The 17,030-nt window shown below is 43.7% G+C and overlaps 1 long non-coding RNA gene across 1 annotated transcript; it reads right to left on the reverse strand.

Moving 5' to 3' along the window:
• Positions 1-8,997: 8,997 nt before the first annotated feature.
• On the reverse strand, positions 8,998-14,556 carry LOC146273386 (uncharacterized). The gene is made up of 3 exons (XR_014766560.1): positions 14,459-14,556; positions 9,587-9,675; positions 8,998-9,094 (listed from the first exon to the last, which is right to left on the reverse strand). It is a non-coding gene; the product is annotated as an uncharacterized LOC146273386 (long non-coding RNA).
• Positions 14,557-17,030: the final 2,474 nt, after the last annotated feature.

Here is a 17,030-nt window from a genome sequence, read left to right on the forward strand (position 1 = left end):
ATGTCAACATCCATAGGAACATCTATGTCAACATCCATAGGAACATCTATGTCAACATCCATAGGAACATCCATAGGAACATCTATGGGCTGAATAGAAACCCGGAATACCTTGGACAGGTATGAGCTTCTGGTTCTCCAATCAGACTTGTGTGTGTGTGTGTGTGTGTGGATTGCTGTCTGGTAAACAAAGAACCAGGGCAGGTTTGATTGAATTCAGCAGCTCTGCCTCTCTGAGGTGGGGAGGCCTTTTGTTTCTTCTCTGGACTGTACAGCTGTGGCTCTCTCTGTGTTCTGCCTCTGCCCGGTTGCCTGCGAAGCATAGCAGGGGGAAACGGTGGGATAAATGATTATTTATGATCTGCCACCTCCCATCCTTAGACCCATCCCCAGCCTGGATTCATTACTGCAGCAGGCTGTCGCTGGGCTTTGACGCTTGCACGCGCACATACACACACACACACACTTGCAGACACGCGTAAACACCAGCAAGGACCTGCAGTTACACCCACTGGAACATCCAAGCACACACACGACGCACACACGTTATTTTGCAATAGTACACACATGGTATGCCTCATTGACACGCACACAGATATGGAAAACGGCCACATGCCACTGCAGAGGCGAACTGGAAAATACGCTCGCACATGCTGCTGTAATAGCAATCTACCCCACGTAAGAATGACTCCATATGGGACCCCAGTCAATGTCCTTTTTGAGGAAACGAACGCCATAATTCAAAGAGAACAGGCAATTCACCTTTTCAAATATGAATTCCATTCATTTTAAATGAACTTACCGGAAGTAGGGAATCAATGTTATCTATTTTTCTCGTGATGGAATACATTTTACATCTCCATGGATGACATTTTCACGCAACACCAAAAGGTTTCTTACAGGTCAGATGGTACAATATTCGACAGCACAACTTTACAAATCCTTACAAAGATGTAACTAAAGTAGTAGAAGTTGGTACATGTCCTCGAAGCAATTTTTTTTTTATCGTTAATGTGTGCTTTTACGAGAAACAAAATAAATATATATTTTGTGAGTGAAAGTCCGCAAGGAATCCAAACAAGTGTGTCCCTGGAAAACACCCACAATTTTATTCTCCCTCACTGGCAATATTAAAATATGCTAAAATATGTCTGCCTATATCTCTGGAGGATGCAAATTCCCCCTGTCCGTCTCTATCTATAATTACCTGCTTTGAGACACCTCTTGCAACTTCTTGCATCATTTCGCCTCCACTCATTACCCTTATCAGCGGATTCACCTTCCTATCACCTACCACTATGTAGATCAATGCAGCGCCCCGTCGACTATGCACAGTCACACTTCTCAATCAGCGGGTCGAACGAGAGGCTTTTAGGACTGGCTGAAGTTTCAGGTTTTCGAGAATTATGGCTGGCCATGAGCCATATACCCAAAGTTGCTTGGTTGCGCAGAGGCGTATTCTGGCGTGCGCTGAGAGTGTGGGGTTTCAAAATTGCTACTCCAGTGGCATGTGTTGGATGGATTCCCTGCCAAATTTGTCATTAGAACTGAAGTGGTCATGCCACTAGAGTACCAGCTGTGAATTCTCCACATCTAAACAAACCCTACTGCCTTTTTCCATGTGGAAAGACTCAACTCTGACCTCCTTTGTCTTGTGACCTGTGCTTATGATGGTTGGCTATCTTTGATTATTCTCCATGCTATGGCGATAAAACGTCATAGATACAGTAGCCGTGACGAGCAGTCAGACTGGGGAAAACTGAGACAGAAATATGTGCGAATCAAGAAGTGCGTGAAGGCATATGTAAATGATTGTATTGTGATGGAAACTCTACGGTTAGTGGAAAAAGTCACAGTCAAAATCAACTTTGGGGAAAAAAAACGGATAATTATCCTTCCAAATTGACCCTTGAGACACACTGAGACAAGTGTGTTCGTGTTTTGACTATAGGGTCCCGCTAAATGTGACGACTGCACACATCAAGGCGGCACAATGGTAAGTGGTGTAGCTGGGGTCCCAATAATCAGCTGAATGATATGCATTTTTTTTTTTTCTTCTCCCCCTGATTATTCGGATGTAACGGCGTGCATACAACAAACGCACCCCACAACAAACGATGCATACAAAGAGGGGGAAAAAGTTCCTTTCTCTGAGTCTGTGTGATAAGAGCGTCTGTATTTCCTCTCTCCCTTTATCACTCCCCATACCAGACAATGGATTGAATTTCAAAAGCCAATAAACAAGGGAGATGTCCATTTTGCGCCGCAGTTATCACAAGTTCCACATTCCCTTCCCTTCCTCCCTTCCTTTTAGAAATGAACAGAAAAGAGGGGATGGAAATGAAAGGACAAGGAGTGAGACAGAGAGGGGAGACGCCTTCGTGCACTTCTTTTCATTGGAACTGAAAGCAGGCAGCATGCCGGTTTGATGTTTTTTATGAACCAAATGAGGGGTTTTTAGGGTGACGGTGAGCGTGCAGCCTCCCCATCAGTCGGTCAGAGGACTGGGAACAGGGGAGTGGTGTGTGAAGAAGATAATGAATATTCTTATCGGTTATTGTTATTGTAATGTGACATGACTGTAGGGGAGGGTGGCGACAGTGGCCGATTCATAACAAGTCCGTTTCATTTGCCTTGGGGAGCAGAAGTGACTGGGTTCTGTGCTGCCGACGTTAGACAACAGGGAGTTGGGATGTAATTATTGACGGTCCTTAAGAGGAGACAGGGATGGAGAGACAAGGTGACAATGAGGCCTGCTTGCAGATGTTTGCTTTGAGTGCCTGAAACAGGAAATAAGGAGGAATCCCATTCTGGAAGGGCAATAACAGGGTACCATTGTACATTATAATACAATAATATTGCATGAAGAGAACAAAGAAGTGGATGTAACAATATCAAATATTTGTAATTGATGCCCAAGGAGCTTTAAAAAGTTCTGAGTGGATTATAAAAAAAAATGTTGTGGTTGTAATGTGGTATTGTGTTGAGATTGGTGAGGGCATGTTATCGAAAATGTGTTTTTGAGTAAGGTTTTAATGTAAAACAAAAGTGATTAAAGAAAAAATTGTCTGAATGCAGTGTATATGATAGATGGTTATAGTAGTAAGTAAGTTTCCTTTGAGCCTCTTCTGTTATGCTCTGCTGAAACTTGAGTTCACCCTTTCAGACCAGCAAATTTCTTATTTATTCAAATCAAATATCAATACCTGTTTGCATGCTTTTTGTCCTCTGTATGGTCGCTAGTGTTTAAATACTTGCATTTGACATTGCATTTGACTCTTTCTTGGTTTTTGTCTGATCAAAGTTACTTTTTGCAAACAGATGTGTTCACAGGCAACTTCCAATCTGCCTAAACCCTTTTGGGAGTTTTCAAGGCACAAAAATGTGCTTTCTGATGTTGCTTTACTACAGGAAAGGAAAAACATGAATACAGTAATACAACAACTAACTGCCTTATTTCAAGATGGGATGTTTCAGGCATTCCTAGTGGCATTCAAGATTACTACCAAAAATGGCTCCCAATTTACCAAAAGGGATGGCTCCCTAGTGGTCCATCATTTTCTTCAGCCCCTCAAATAGATAAATATTGGATATATTGATTCATCCCCCACCAACCTCTAATATTATCCTGTCCATTCTGCCTTTAATGGTTTGCTCCTGGACAGTTACTGTGAGTTATCCACATTGGTTCCTCCTATGGGTACTTTCACACTGTGGACTCCATTGCCCAGTGGACAATTACTGTGTCCATTGCACACCAATGCATTTGAAGCTAAATGGACTACCTGTAACATATCACCTCAGCCTTGGGACTTCTAAATATACATTTTCTTAACAGGTTCTTGAAGTATGAGATATTCCATTTAAAGCACTCCCTAACTCCAGCCTGAATGGACAAGACACCATTTATGGCTTTTTATAACATGAATTGGCCTGTTCTCCGGGTCTCTGATGCTAATGCTACATCGACGTAGCTCTTAATCTTTGTTTTGTGCATCACTGAGTCTCTTGAGAAGGTTGTCTCAGGTATGAAATGTGAGATTTGACATTCAACAAAGTTAAGGAGGGGGTGCCGTGTGTGTTTACTTGCCTGAGCGTGCACATTTCTTTCTGCTCAAGTCTTTCAATCTATGTGTTTGTATTTCATCATTGACAATATGAAAGTATTTCATTCAAGAATGCAGGACACAGCCCCCTTTCTGTCTTATGGAGATTTCCTTTGTGTTTGTGTCTGGCAAGCTGGCTGCCAGGCTGCATGCACAGTCTAATCAATTATTTAAGATACCCTGAGCTCCATGGATTTCCCCGAATTTATTACGTCCAGCTGCAGGAATTTTGACAAAAAGAGAAAAGTCATGCAAAAGAGAGTCTGTGACAAACACAACAGAGGATTTGAAATGGAGATAGTGTGCGTCGTGTCAGGGCAAGCAGTAAAAGCAAAGATGTAGTCTGTCGCACAACCTTTCTTTTGTTTATGTGAGATGGAGGGTATAAATTTGGTCTAAAATCTGCTTTGAGCTTGGATGGCGGGGGGGGGGGGGGGCGGGGGGGTCACAGACATGTGGGCGGGACAACACACAGCTGGCCCAAAACGGTCTCTCTTGAGTGTCAGAAAGCCTGCGGCCTCACAGCCTGAGCCACACACAAATGAACCTGAGCACTTTACTGTGTGCCTCCCTTTTTACATTCATGTCTAATTAATGAGCCAGCCTGAATAATGTGTGTACTACTTAATTATGTATTTCATCTGAGAGGAACAAACCCCAATTATATCACAGCAGGTTGGAGTGCAGCAGTGCAATACCTTTTGTACTGCAAATACAATCTTCCCCATGTATTATGCTAAAATGTCACAGGGTGGGTATGGTTTCAGATAGTCCACCAGGCTGTGTATTCAAGAAAGGTCAATGATGTGCTGTTATGGTTACGCTCATGGCATTAGTCGCCATACAGATGTTGTGTGTTGTTGAGGATAACTGTGTCTGTACGATCAAATATCTGCTATTGGTGAAAAGCTCATAACCTTTGACTTTACAATACTGCACGCCTTCTACAGTACACTTTCACTTCAGAGGTAAACAATGACATTTGTTGAGTTGACATTATAATAGTTAGTTGGGTCTTATTCCTGTAGTCCATACTGTTGAACGACAAGAACACATAGCCCAAAACAGTGTCACAAAGTCAGACCCTTTCACACCACAATCGGGGAAAAAAACACTACTTTTCCCACTTCATCAGCTTTGTCCACTTTTTGGTGGAGTGAAAACAGCGAGTGGCCCCGATTGCTTCCTCTCTGGTACAATCGATAGGGTAGGGTTCTTTAATGTGAACCATTGATTCCCAATTTGCAGTTTGTTGTCAGGGTCTCGCCATGGATTGACCCCAGTGGCCCCCTCAGAACTCAGGAGGAATCCCATGAAACTGTACCACATCGGTCCTGGCAACATCTTTAGCTAATCCCGACAGGCCCATATAGTGCCAAAGTTGTCACTGGTGTCCCATCTTTCTTGCCTCAGCATTGATCTCACTCCACAACTTCTCTGTCGAACGCATAGAGGTCATACCGTGTAATCACAACAATAAATCAAGTTAAACAGATGAGTAAATCACATGCGACAGAAGCCTCAATGCTGGCCAGCTGCATAATGCTGTTGGAATAGCGTATTACATAAAAGACTACCTTGGGTTCAATATACCATGCTTTCATGGCAACATTATGTACCACAACTCTAGGAACTACACAAAAGGGTGATAAAGAAGAAAGAGGAATCTCAATGGATTTCACCTCATTTGGATGAATGTGAGTCACAAGGTTCCCAATACTACATGGTCATTCAAAATGCACGAGTGAACCTGCCTCTCTGTCAGAGTCGGTTGTGATGTCGGTACCCGTCCTTAAAGAATGGCTGTGCTGGTGTTGACAGCATCCATCCTCCCACTGTCTGCAGTCCTGCTGCTGTTCCTCTTTCCTCTGCTGTGGGGCTCTGTGGTACAGGAAATCACATTGATACCCTCGCTCGCTCTCTTTCTCACACTGTCTTTCTTCTTCTTCTTCTTCTCTCCTCATCTCCAGCCTCCCCTTCCTTAACTCTCTGTCATTCACCCCTCTGATCTGCTCATTTGCTCTAAGAGAGGCATTGTTAGAGAATGAGAGAGAGAGAGAGAGAGAGAGAGAGAGAGAGAGAGAGAGAGAGAGAGAGAGAGAGAGAGAGAGAGAGAGAGGGGAAGGGGTGTGAGAAAGTGTCTGCTCTTCCCAACTGCCAAATGAACTGGTCCTTGTCATGTCATAGTCTCCCTCAAGCACTAAGGGATTTGGCTATGAGATCATGCCATCAAATATCATGTATCGTGACACTGCGTTGAATATTTACAGCCTCTCATTTTTACCATTTTATCAACCTTGCAATTTGTCATTGTAACACATTTGCCCGCACTCCACTACAGTGGCCCTGCTGAAATACAGAAATAGATACTGTAAGTAATATTACAATTAATTCACTTTGCCAGAGTCCAGTAAGATCTAAACATGTTCAGAAATGTAATCAATCATCGCAATCATTATTTTGTCATGCTAAGGAGTTACTATTGAAGGGTGGTAAAGTAGGCTGTAGTGATTGACAACAAAGGGTTACATATGGTTGGTCATTCTTTTTTTATGAAAGCACCTAGGTAACCACCAATCTGTTCTCCTACTCTATTACGTTGGTCGCCAGGCCAAAACACGTTGTGGAATTAACCGTGGGGCCACATTAATCCTCTCTTTATATTTCCCATCGACAGAGGCACAACAGGAAAACAAGCACGTCCCGGCGTTAATTACGTAAAGTTCAGTGGTGCGCTATGTGAAGGAGGCCATTTGTTTTCTCGGCGACATCAGCGGTGAAACGCATTAATTAATTAATCCAAGATGATAAACACATGTGAAGCATGTCGTCACGTTTCACCCAGGATTCCCGAGTTTCAAGGTTGCTGAGGCCCCGGTGGACAAACACACACACCTCATGCACGATGCACACAAAGAATAGGTAGCACGCACACCACAATGCACACACAGGCTTACACACACTTTTCTCCAAGATCTAATTAAAAACACAATTGTAAATGGATCTGATTTCTCAGTGTGGTTAACAGTCCTTCATGGATTAGTAATGAGTTGCTGGTGATGTAAGGAGAGCTTAAGTAGTCTGGCTGACCAAAAGTCTCAATGGTTCAACATCTAGTCGGTACCTTAATGTCATTGTTGGTATAGGAAGGGAGATGTAGGAGTCAAAGGAGATTTTTCACTTAATTGATCTAAAAGGGGCCCCATGCACTTTGTGTTGTGTATGTTATCCTAGTTCATCTTCATTTATTAACATACGCCATTTTGTGCCATGTCTGGTCAGGACGCTTCATTGAAAGAAATGAAGAAAAGGGATGGATATTGAAGAAATGAGACAGAAAAGACAGACAGAGAGGGGAAGACAGATCCCCATTAGGGAATCAGCCTCTGTGGCACCTCGGCTTTTGTTTTGGCCCCAGCTGCCTTCCGATGTGAAGATTGATTGCTAGGAATTTTCTGGAAAAGCCCATTGACAGCGGGGCAGGTCGAAAATAGGAAAAGAAAGAAGGACAATCTCCCGCCTGCGAGAGGAGATAAAATGGTGACTAGGGGCTGGCATGGTGATTCCTTTAACATATTTTCTCCCTCTCTCCCTGTCGGAGCAGCGAGGCCACTTTGATCAGAGTGTTATCTGTGCCACTGAGGCCTAATCCGTGTGTTTGCTCCGAGTCTTAGCTGGATCACCGAGCCCAAATCAAAGGGCTGCAGAATCAGATGAAGAGAAGAGAGAGACATTTTGAAAAACACACGCTCTTAACGTACGTATGCGTCAATATAGAGACCTTCTGTGCAAGGGCAGCTAGGTGTGTTTCCACAGATGTATGCACACAGACACAGCAACTGTGCGTGGATGAACACATTTACACATACATGCACACACATGCACACACGATACGTGTGTGTGCAGTAGCCAAGCTCAAACTCAGTAGCCAAGCTCTGCATAGTAAACTTTGGAGAATGCATTCTGTCTATCCGTTTCTATGCCGGGAATGCCTCAAGGAAGTATTGTGGGTGCCCTCCCATTGCACAATAACAACGACTACCTTCCCAGCAGAACAAGATGAGCATCACTGCTGCACCAGGAGAGGGTCATGCAGTAATGCAACCCCTGTGAATAGCACCAAATGTTTCTTCTTAGAGTGCGCTTTGGTGACACCTGGAGACAAACAATTCATCTCAATTATCTTTCCGACAGCAAAACGTAGTTAGAACAGCACAAGGGATCACACTATTACTTTTAAATGTATGTATGACATGCAGTTTTCTCACAAAGGATATGTCCAAAATCTGATCACTGGCTTCCTTTCTCCTATAACCTCTGCCATGGGCGTATCTAGAACTATTTTGGGGGGGCTGGAGCCCCCTCCAAAAGTTTCATTAGCCCCCCCCGAAAAACAAAATTTGATTAAAAAAAAAAAAGTTGTCTTTTTCTTTCATATTTTAAATCTAAATGTGTTAATTTCTCTTCCAAAAACCCACTACAGTACACTATTTAGAAGGATATTTCAAAAATGTCTTGCTGGGTCACAGGAAAAATAATAGGTTTTATCTAGGGGCTTAGCCCCCCCAAAAGTGGGAACCTAGATTCGCTCCTGACCTCTTCCAAATGACAAGAAACAAAACAAACATGGATGCTGTTCAGAAATTATAGTTATATAAAAGCATGTGAGTGAGGTGGGGTTTAGACAGTTTAATTCAACATTTAAACAACGAAAGACTTTGACTCGTACTTGGCAGGTGATTCTAGCCACGTCCCAATGACCTCTCAGAGGAGGAATTACACAGAGGGAGATATAGAGAGAGGGAAGGGGGGGGGGGTGAGAGGGAGAAGGGGGAGAGAGAAGGAGCTCTCAGCTCTGGGTAGATAATGAAATAACTTATGTAGATGTGCCTTCTACTTGGAGACTGAGAGGTAATGGCCCTGGGCTCCGATTCTTCCGGTGAGGGGGTTATGGGTAGAGAACATTTCATTATGGCTCATCCTGATGGACTGTGGATGAGAGCAGACCAGACAAAATGGAAGACATGATTTCTCATGGAGGAGGAAAAAGCTACTGTATAGTAGAATCCGATTAACAGTTGTTGGAATCGGGTTACAAACAACCTAACTGGAAATTAGACCGTAATTAAAACTTCTACAAGCTCTTTCAACAGTGAGCTGAAGCGAGAAGCAGGTTTAATCTGGTCTATGTGTGGCATGGGATGGCGTTCTGCCCTTCCTCAGTGTCTTGCACTTAGAAAAAATACTCAGACAACAGTGCCACCTGTTGGCTCGGAAGACTCTTAAATTGGCAATCTTAGATTGTAGTGTGAAAACATGTTAAGTTCAGGGACCAACTTTGAAGCCCTGCTTTTTGATCCCCTTTGAGACTGAGATTTTAATAAGTGAGAGCTTGGGCAAGGCACTGCTTTAAGTCTATACATAATGCATGAGTCTAGAGCAGAAACGTGGCATAGCACTAAAAAGGAGGAATCATCTCACCAGGCAGGGGTAGAATCCAATCTAAGGTCCATTAGTCTGCTACCAATCCTATATTGAGAGGTGGGCCTCCATAGGTTCCATAAGGTTCTCTGGGAAACCATCATGGAATAAAAAGGAAAGCAAAATGAACGATACAGATCACTGAATAAAACGGCGTCAGAGCGATTGGGTGCAACCACACCAACTGAACGCTGAAGAGGAGGGGTCTTGTGTGGGAGCGGGAAGGACCTATTCTTCCAAATGTGCGTGAAGGACTGAAGCGAAATGCTTCCTCTCCCATTCTCTGTGCCCATCTACTGCTCCAATTTACAATGCACTGGGTTAGGGTGTTTTTCTATTTAGGAGGATCTAATGTTGTTAAATGGATGTTTGATGGGGGAGGGGGGGGGGGAGGGGGTGGGGAGGTGCAGACCACAAAGACCCATTACTTGGGGGGGATCAATTTTTGGTGCGCATTAAAGCTTGCATCACTTTGTTACACACGATGCATCCCCGCCGAGCTGGACATGTGTAGCCTCGCCTTACAATGGTCTCGTTGGCGGAAAGATTTTACAGTCTGAGGCGTGATGGCGGTTTGGAGAATGATGCCCCCTCTGAATGTCGGCTTCATCAGCGTCAATACCCGTCTTCACAAACAATCTTCGAAATGCTAATTGAGGTAATTACACCTGGAGCCTCCAGATATTGGAGACAGAGGAAACAGGTGCAGGTGTTGTGCATCACTCAAGACCTCCCTCCGTCACCTGGCACCCCCCCACCCCCCTCCTCTCTGTCCCTTGTTGTGGTGTCTATCTCTTCTGGTAAACAAGATAGACACAGGCAAGGTCGCTATTGAAATGCACGCTCCAACCGTGGAAGGGGGGAAAAAAAAGTTCCAAATGAATGTCGGCTGATGAGCTGTGGCGATGCTTTTGGCGTTGATGAAGTTGTGGAGACAGAAGACACGCGTCTTTCTCGATGATGCTCCGTCATACCTCCCCGAGTGTCTCGACATTGAATTGGCGTGGGGCCGTTTTGTGTCTTCAACTGCTGCAAAAATAAAGTAATTCCTGAAAATGTATTGAGTATTCATTTTTTGGGGGGGGTGTGGGTGGGGGTGGGGGGAATCATGTTCTGCACGGTTACAGACAGGGAAGGAAAATCAATGTTGTGGTGTGAGACACGCAGGAGACATCTGTCAGATAAGATACGGAGACACAACGTTCATTAAGAGACAATGTTAAAGAGGCAGTTGTTCACCCCCTTCTGACAATTAGTTTCAATTTTTAGGAAACGCAAATACCCCATTGCAAATGTCAGAGTTCGGGGGGGAAGGGGGTTGACATATGAGCACAAACCCTATTTATGTCAGACAGTGATTAGATTAATACTCATTAGAGACTATCGCTTGCTGCCTCCTTCCTGTCCCCTTGGGCACCATAGGCACGGGAACCATGGCAATTAAAAACAGGAAGCTGTCATCTTCCATCACTGTGGTGTTGTGCTGGCCCCTGGAGAGCATATCATTTTTAGTCTTTTACCTCTGCTCCCCCCTAATTCCACCGGTTGGTGGTTTGTTCTTGGGTGTTTCTATGAACGTACACAAACATGCAAACCTGAGGAAATGTTGGCGTGGGATATTCCATTTTTCAGCATCATGCTGCTTCACACTATCCATTTCCTCCAGCTGTGCTACTATTTGTTTTCTCTCTTGCTAACCCTCAGCCCTTCTTTCGCTCCCCCTCTTGCTAGGAGCGCCAGATTGTTTATTCTGTTTCTTTTTCCAACTAAATGATAATAATTTTACGTGTTCCCATTAATGAATGCAGAGAAAACACAGTTGTCATTTGGCATATTCCTCCACATACACCAATTAGCTGGCTATGTAAATACATGTGTATTGTTACATATACTGTCTACAAACTTTACAATACTAAAAATACTCAGGACAGTGCAGTATATAAATAGATGACTTTGCATGTGTACATATGATCCTCATTACGTATTCATGTAGGAGTTGTGGGGAAGCTTGTTAAAAATAATGATAGCGATGGCCGAAACATAATTAGAGATGGGAAAATCACCCCTGCTTCTCCTACCATAGCCCACACCATGCACTCATCGTTATAATTGAGGGTTTTTTCGGATTTTCTTTTTTTTACCGTTTTGAGTGTCTTTTGGTGCTCCATTAACTATGATCATTAGGATAAAAGGAGGTTAACTTTACAGGGCCCATCTTCATAGAGAAGAAAGAAAAAAAACAACTTCAGAGAGTGTCGCTCACAAAGACGAAGGAGAAACTTTCTGCTACCCATCTGAGGAAACTTTAATTGTGCCTGTCGTGGGCCATGACATCCCCCACTTTGGAGAAGACACAACTCTGATCTCGTCTTGAAATAAGTCCCTCAGATGTTTGTCGCAAAAATGGCTGCTTCTCTCTCACCCGCTTTGTGTTGTTCTCCCTCGGATTCGGTGAGTCAGCTTCCCCCACTGTCTCTCTTCGCGCCCTCATTAAGGAAGGTGCGAAGCTTGCTGTTGCGGTTTAGGATGTTGTTTTTCGCCGCCACCCTTCCCCTCTGTTGCTCTGCTGTCCTCCACCCCAACCCTTTGCCCTACTGTCTGATGAGAAGAGTGGTCAGCGGTCTTCCTGTTGCGCTATGACGCACGTTATTCTCCAATTCCTTCTTGATCTTTGGTTGTTCAGTGACGGGGGCTACGGTCGGACCGGTGCGAGAAAGTGTGTGTGTGGAGTCTGTGTTTGTGTGTGTGTACATGAGGGCTTGTGGAACTAAAAAACTAACAGATGGTGTTGTGGTGACAAGGTGCCATGACTCTTTAGTGAGCTGTCCAGGCCACAGGGTGGATTCTTGGTACGGAAATGTCGCCCCTGCAAAATTGCACCCACAAGCATGCATAGCCTTGTCACTTTTTTTCCAGCCCATCTTGATCTTTAGTGTCACCCCTCCACTCCCTGTCACGAAGCTAGATCTGAAACCATCTCCCGTCCAGACTGTGACAACTGCCGCAAACAAATATAAACATCCTCCCCGACATCGATGCAACTCAACACTTTTGAATGCTGTTGTCAAGACTAAGCACTGCAAAGAGACAGAAAATCCAATTCTGATGTGCTTTAATTGCACTACAAGTTGTGCGAGCAACTTTTTTTAAACACCAAGCAAAACACAGAATAGCCCAATCGGTTCTTTTCTTGGATTGAATCCATAAAAGGGTCACCATCAGACCATTTTTTGATATCGTTAATGGCTGAGGATGGGAGTTAGGCTTCAACACAGGTTATAGTGGCCATTTGGTTTAAGTGGGGAAATGTAATGGCACAGTTTATACCATTAAGTTGAGTTTTTATTGTTGCATGGCAAAGTGCTATCATTAGTGCCTCGTGGATCAATATGCTCTTCACACGATTTGAGGTGGAATGGGGGAGTTCGAGAGAGGTGTTGACACAATTATGCCCACTCAGACAACAATTGTTAGCAAATACACCACAAATACAGAACATTTAAATATGTAATAAAAGCTATCTCAAAAGCAGTTTCTCAGACACTAGTTATAGTTTATATGAAAGTAACCACTTCCACTGCCAATCGAAATGCATAATTGAAGGGGAAGGCTCTCATAAAAGAAGAAAACCCCACTCATTGAGAATATAGCTGCATTAAGGTAAATAAAAAGTGATGGCGAATATCCAAACATCAGGTTTTACCTTTAAGTGCCCGTGGGGGGGGAGAAGCTTGGACATTTCATCAAAGCTTAAAATGTGCTTTGTTGGGTCTCACTTCATTTGTAGCTGGCAGTCTAAGGCACATTGAGTCACTGTCAGTGATTCCTTCTTCAAAGAGTGAATTAGGTTTAAAGGCAGAGGAGCTCAGGCCCTGTCAATACTCATTAGCCTTAGACTTAGGTCTTGGGTGAAGACCTGGCTGGCTCTGCTGTCAGGCTCAATACCAGACAGTGACACATCGACAGCGCTTTTTCCCCCTCTACAAACACAAACCGTCCCTTCATATATATACATATAAGAGTGCGTTGTCAATGCTCATTGTGTGTTTAGAATTTTTTTGGCTTGACGAAGATAGCAAAAATGCACAGAGGGACAGAGACGAGAAGGGGGATATGGCATGCAAATAGCTCGTTCTAATCGCAGACTGCAGGACAAGGAGGCCTCAGATCTCTCATTGACTCCATTCTTCGCTTCAGACTAGATTGTTGAGGCAAGGATAGAAATATATACCCTTTTCTTGGTTGCCATCATTTGTTAAGGTCTAGGATGTCCAGTTATTACTTTCTCTTTTGGATGTGGACATGTTTTAATACGATTGACTACTATTATGCTGGTTGATCAAAGATTAGTCAACACAAGCCCTATATTACTTCTTGAAAACAAACCTTGAGCTTGTCTTGAATGGCGCAAAGTCACTTTTCACACAGGGCTGGTTCACTATGACCACAGACAGTGTGCTGGAAAACTTTAGAGGACAAAGGGCGGACCGGGTTTCTCTTATCGAACTAGAAGCAAAGATAATGTCTCCGTCTTTCACTTCAGAGGTGTGTCCACAGGGCTTTTGATGCTCCACTTTTAACGAGATCGGACCTAATTATCTTTTGGATAAGGGATGCAACGGCAAAAGCCATTTTTCTCAAGCCAACATCTTTTCTCTCAGCTACCACTTTATATTTCTTTCTCCCTTTTCATTCACCCTCGTTCTCCTTCACGTCTCCCTCTGAAACACTGCCAGGCTCTGTTTGCCTCTGTAATTAGGAAACCCGAGCACACTTCCATGACTCTATTACGAAAAACAGCAAACGGTCCAACGGTTTATTGATAATGCATTACACTCCAGCCCGTATTACAGTGCGAATAGACGTACTCACCATCGGGCCCGGGGCTTTTCAGGTGCACCCCCCACCCACAGAGTAGACATTATCCAGATTAAATGTCATTATGTTATAATAACGCCATCTTCAAGACCGACCCACCTATCGTCATAGACAAAGAGGCTAAAAATCAAACATCAAAAAACATACTGCCAAGCTGTGCACAGGGAAATATATTCAGCGGGAAAGAAATCATGGCAGTGGCACGCTCTGTCAAATGGAGAAAATAGCCGCACAAACAAACACACTCACCCAATCATTGGAGAGAGTAATTTCATACGGAGCTGTGTGGCTAGGTATTTTAAATATGTTGTTGACGGTCCAATTGAGTTTCTCAGTAGGGACGTGATATTTAAAAGTGACACCACTGACCCTCCACATTTGCAAAGTGTCATCATGCATCAATCGGTGAGGTGTATATCAAAGCTAGTCCTAATGGTGTGTGCATTGGGATTTATATTTCCAATTAAATCTGCAAATTATATGATTATCCACTGTGCTGTGCTGGGGCCATTTTGGTTTGCACTGTTCATTTTGTTTTGCCTCCAAAGATAATGGTTCCAATGGAGTACGTGCAGGGAGAATATTAATGTTTTAGTGCACACACATCCACGCACATACTCAGCAAATACAGACGTGCACATTCACATCCAAGTCCGCAAACACAAACAGATGATCACTGAGTATTTCTCATTTTCTTGTCAATTTCCAGCGCAACAAGACAGTACCTATATTAGGGCCTTGTCAGTGGAGATCCAGTACCTATCTCCGCCGTTTATTGCCTGGGAAAATGATGAAAGCACAAGACCTTATCTGTATGCCTGCCTGATAAACCTACTGTAAACGTTGATCTGTCAGACAGCAGGTGATGAGGCGAGGGGCCTTCCTCACGACCCAGCAAGCACACCTCCTCCCCCAACACACACACACACACCATTAGGAGGGAAATGATAGATTTTTGGGGACATAAACGGCATGAAGCAAAGCATGGACAGGCGGGCTGGAGAAATAAGGGTTTAACATTTGGCCATTGCTTTGCTTTGCTGAGGCAACTTTCCTGCAGTAGCTTTCACTCTTGGCAGGATGACAATAGAGCAGGGCCTTGCTCAGGAACGGGGAAGGATTGTAAACCTGGGAAGACGTGAGTAGGAGGGAAGAACTGTGAAGAGGAGAATAAGAATAGGGCCCGGAATGTTCTTTGGAGACGTTTTGAACTTTTGGATGATGGTCATTTCGACATGCTCACTTGGCTTGATCAAACAACAAACTCATGCAGATTGTCAATCATACACTGACGGGCAGATTGGCTCCTTCTCAGGTAGGGGACCGATCAAGCTGCAAGCCTAACTGCTTAACAGGAGTGCCCAACGTGTTATATCTTTCAGCATTTCAAATATTAGATACAATACAAATACAGTATTTACTGTACACACACACACACACATACGGTTTTTACCGTGTTGATGTCAGTTTTCGGTTTTATGTCAGGATTCTACAATTCCATGCTCATTTCGGCTGACACATTCATTGGACCCTACAGGTGAGCAGCACTTACACACAGTACTGAACCACAGACCTTGTGTGAGGCTTCTCTCCTGCTGAGGTCAAAATGTCATGCTGTGGAGTTCACCCCAGTGCACATATAGACAAGGGTCTCAATTGTTCAGAGGAACAGGCTTCAATGAGTTTAACAATAACAGGTATACCCTTTAAAGAGTACAAACATGCATATCACCTGCTGTGCCATGTAAGGAAATGTTCTGTGGAAAATATATTTGAAGTTGTTTTCTCCAGTGTATACAAGGCTGTGTGTAACCCATGTGCTGCATTCATCTGACCACTCAACCTTGAATGTTTCCATGATCCAGCGTTGTTCTAATAAACAAAGTCAACCCTTTTAATTGTCGTGCATCTTTCTGGCCACCGACTGACATCATCCTATCAAGTACAGGATATACAGAATAGAGAGATACCGGAAGAGCAGACTTTGTAGGCTCGACAGTCTGGTTGAGATTAAGGCTTTTTGAAAGACTTCCCTGAAAACAACCCTGGGCTACGATGAAGTAAGTGAACCAGGCAACTGATTAAAAAACATAATTTCTGTGTTGAAAGGCAACATTTCATAAAAGATTGGTGCACATTCCAAAACTGGCTTGTAGCTTTAATTCAAGCCAAACTTCCAGTTCATTTCTGCCTCTTTAAAACAGCATGTGTTCCACACCGTCGGTTCAAACCGTTACACACAGGAAGTGACTTCAGTGGATGAAGAAAAAGAGCCTATTTGATGAGAGGCACATGGCTACAGAACTGGGCTCCATCCATTCTTGTTGCAGTCCATCAGCAATTTAGGCTGAAGTCTTACTTTCTTCTCTGTGTTATAGTCCAGTTGGTGGCATTAAAGCACCATTAAAGTTCATTGCCAACTGCCATTAAAATACCAATGAACAAGAAAGACAGGATGGGATGCTGTATGAGAGTGTAACATGATTTCAGGTCTGAGAGAGAGAAAGAGAGAGCGTTGGAAGATTAAGAAGTTAAAAGAGAGGGAAAAAGCAAGTAAAAAATCCCT

Source organism: Hypomesus nipponensis, chromosome 9 (assembly GCF_054491055.1).
Source record: "Hypomesus nipponensis isolate SF chromosome 9, ASM5449105v1, whole genome shotgun sequence".
Classification (NCBI taxonomy): domain Eukaryota; kingdom Metazoa; phylum Chordata; class Actinopteri; order Osmeriformes; family Osmeridae; genus Hypomesus; species Hypomesus nipponensis.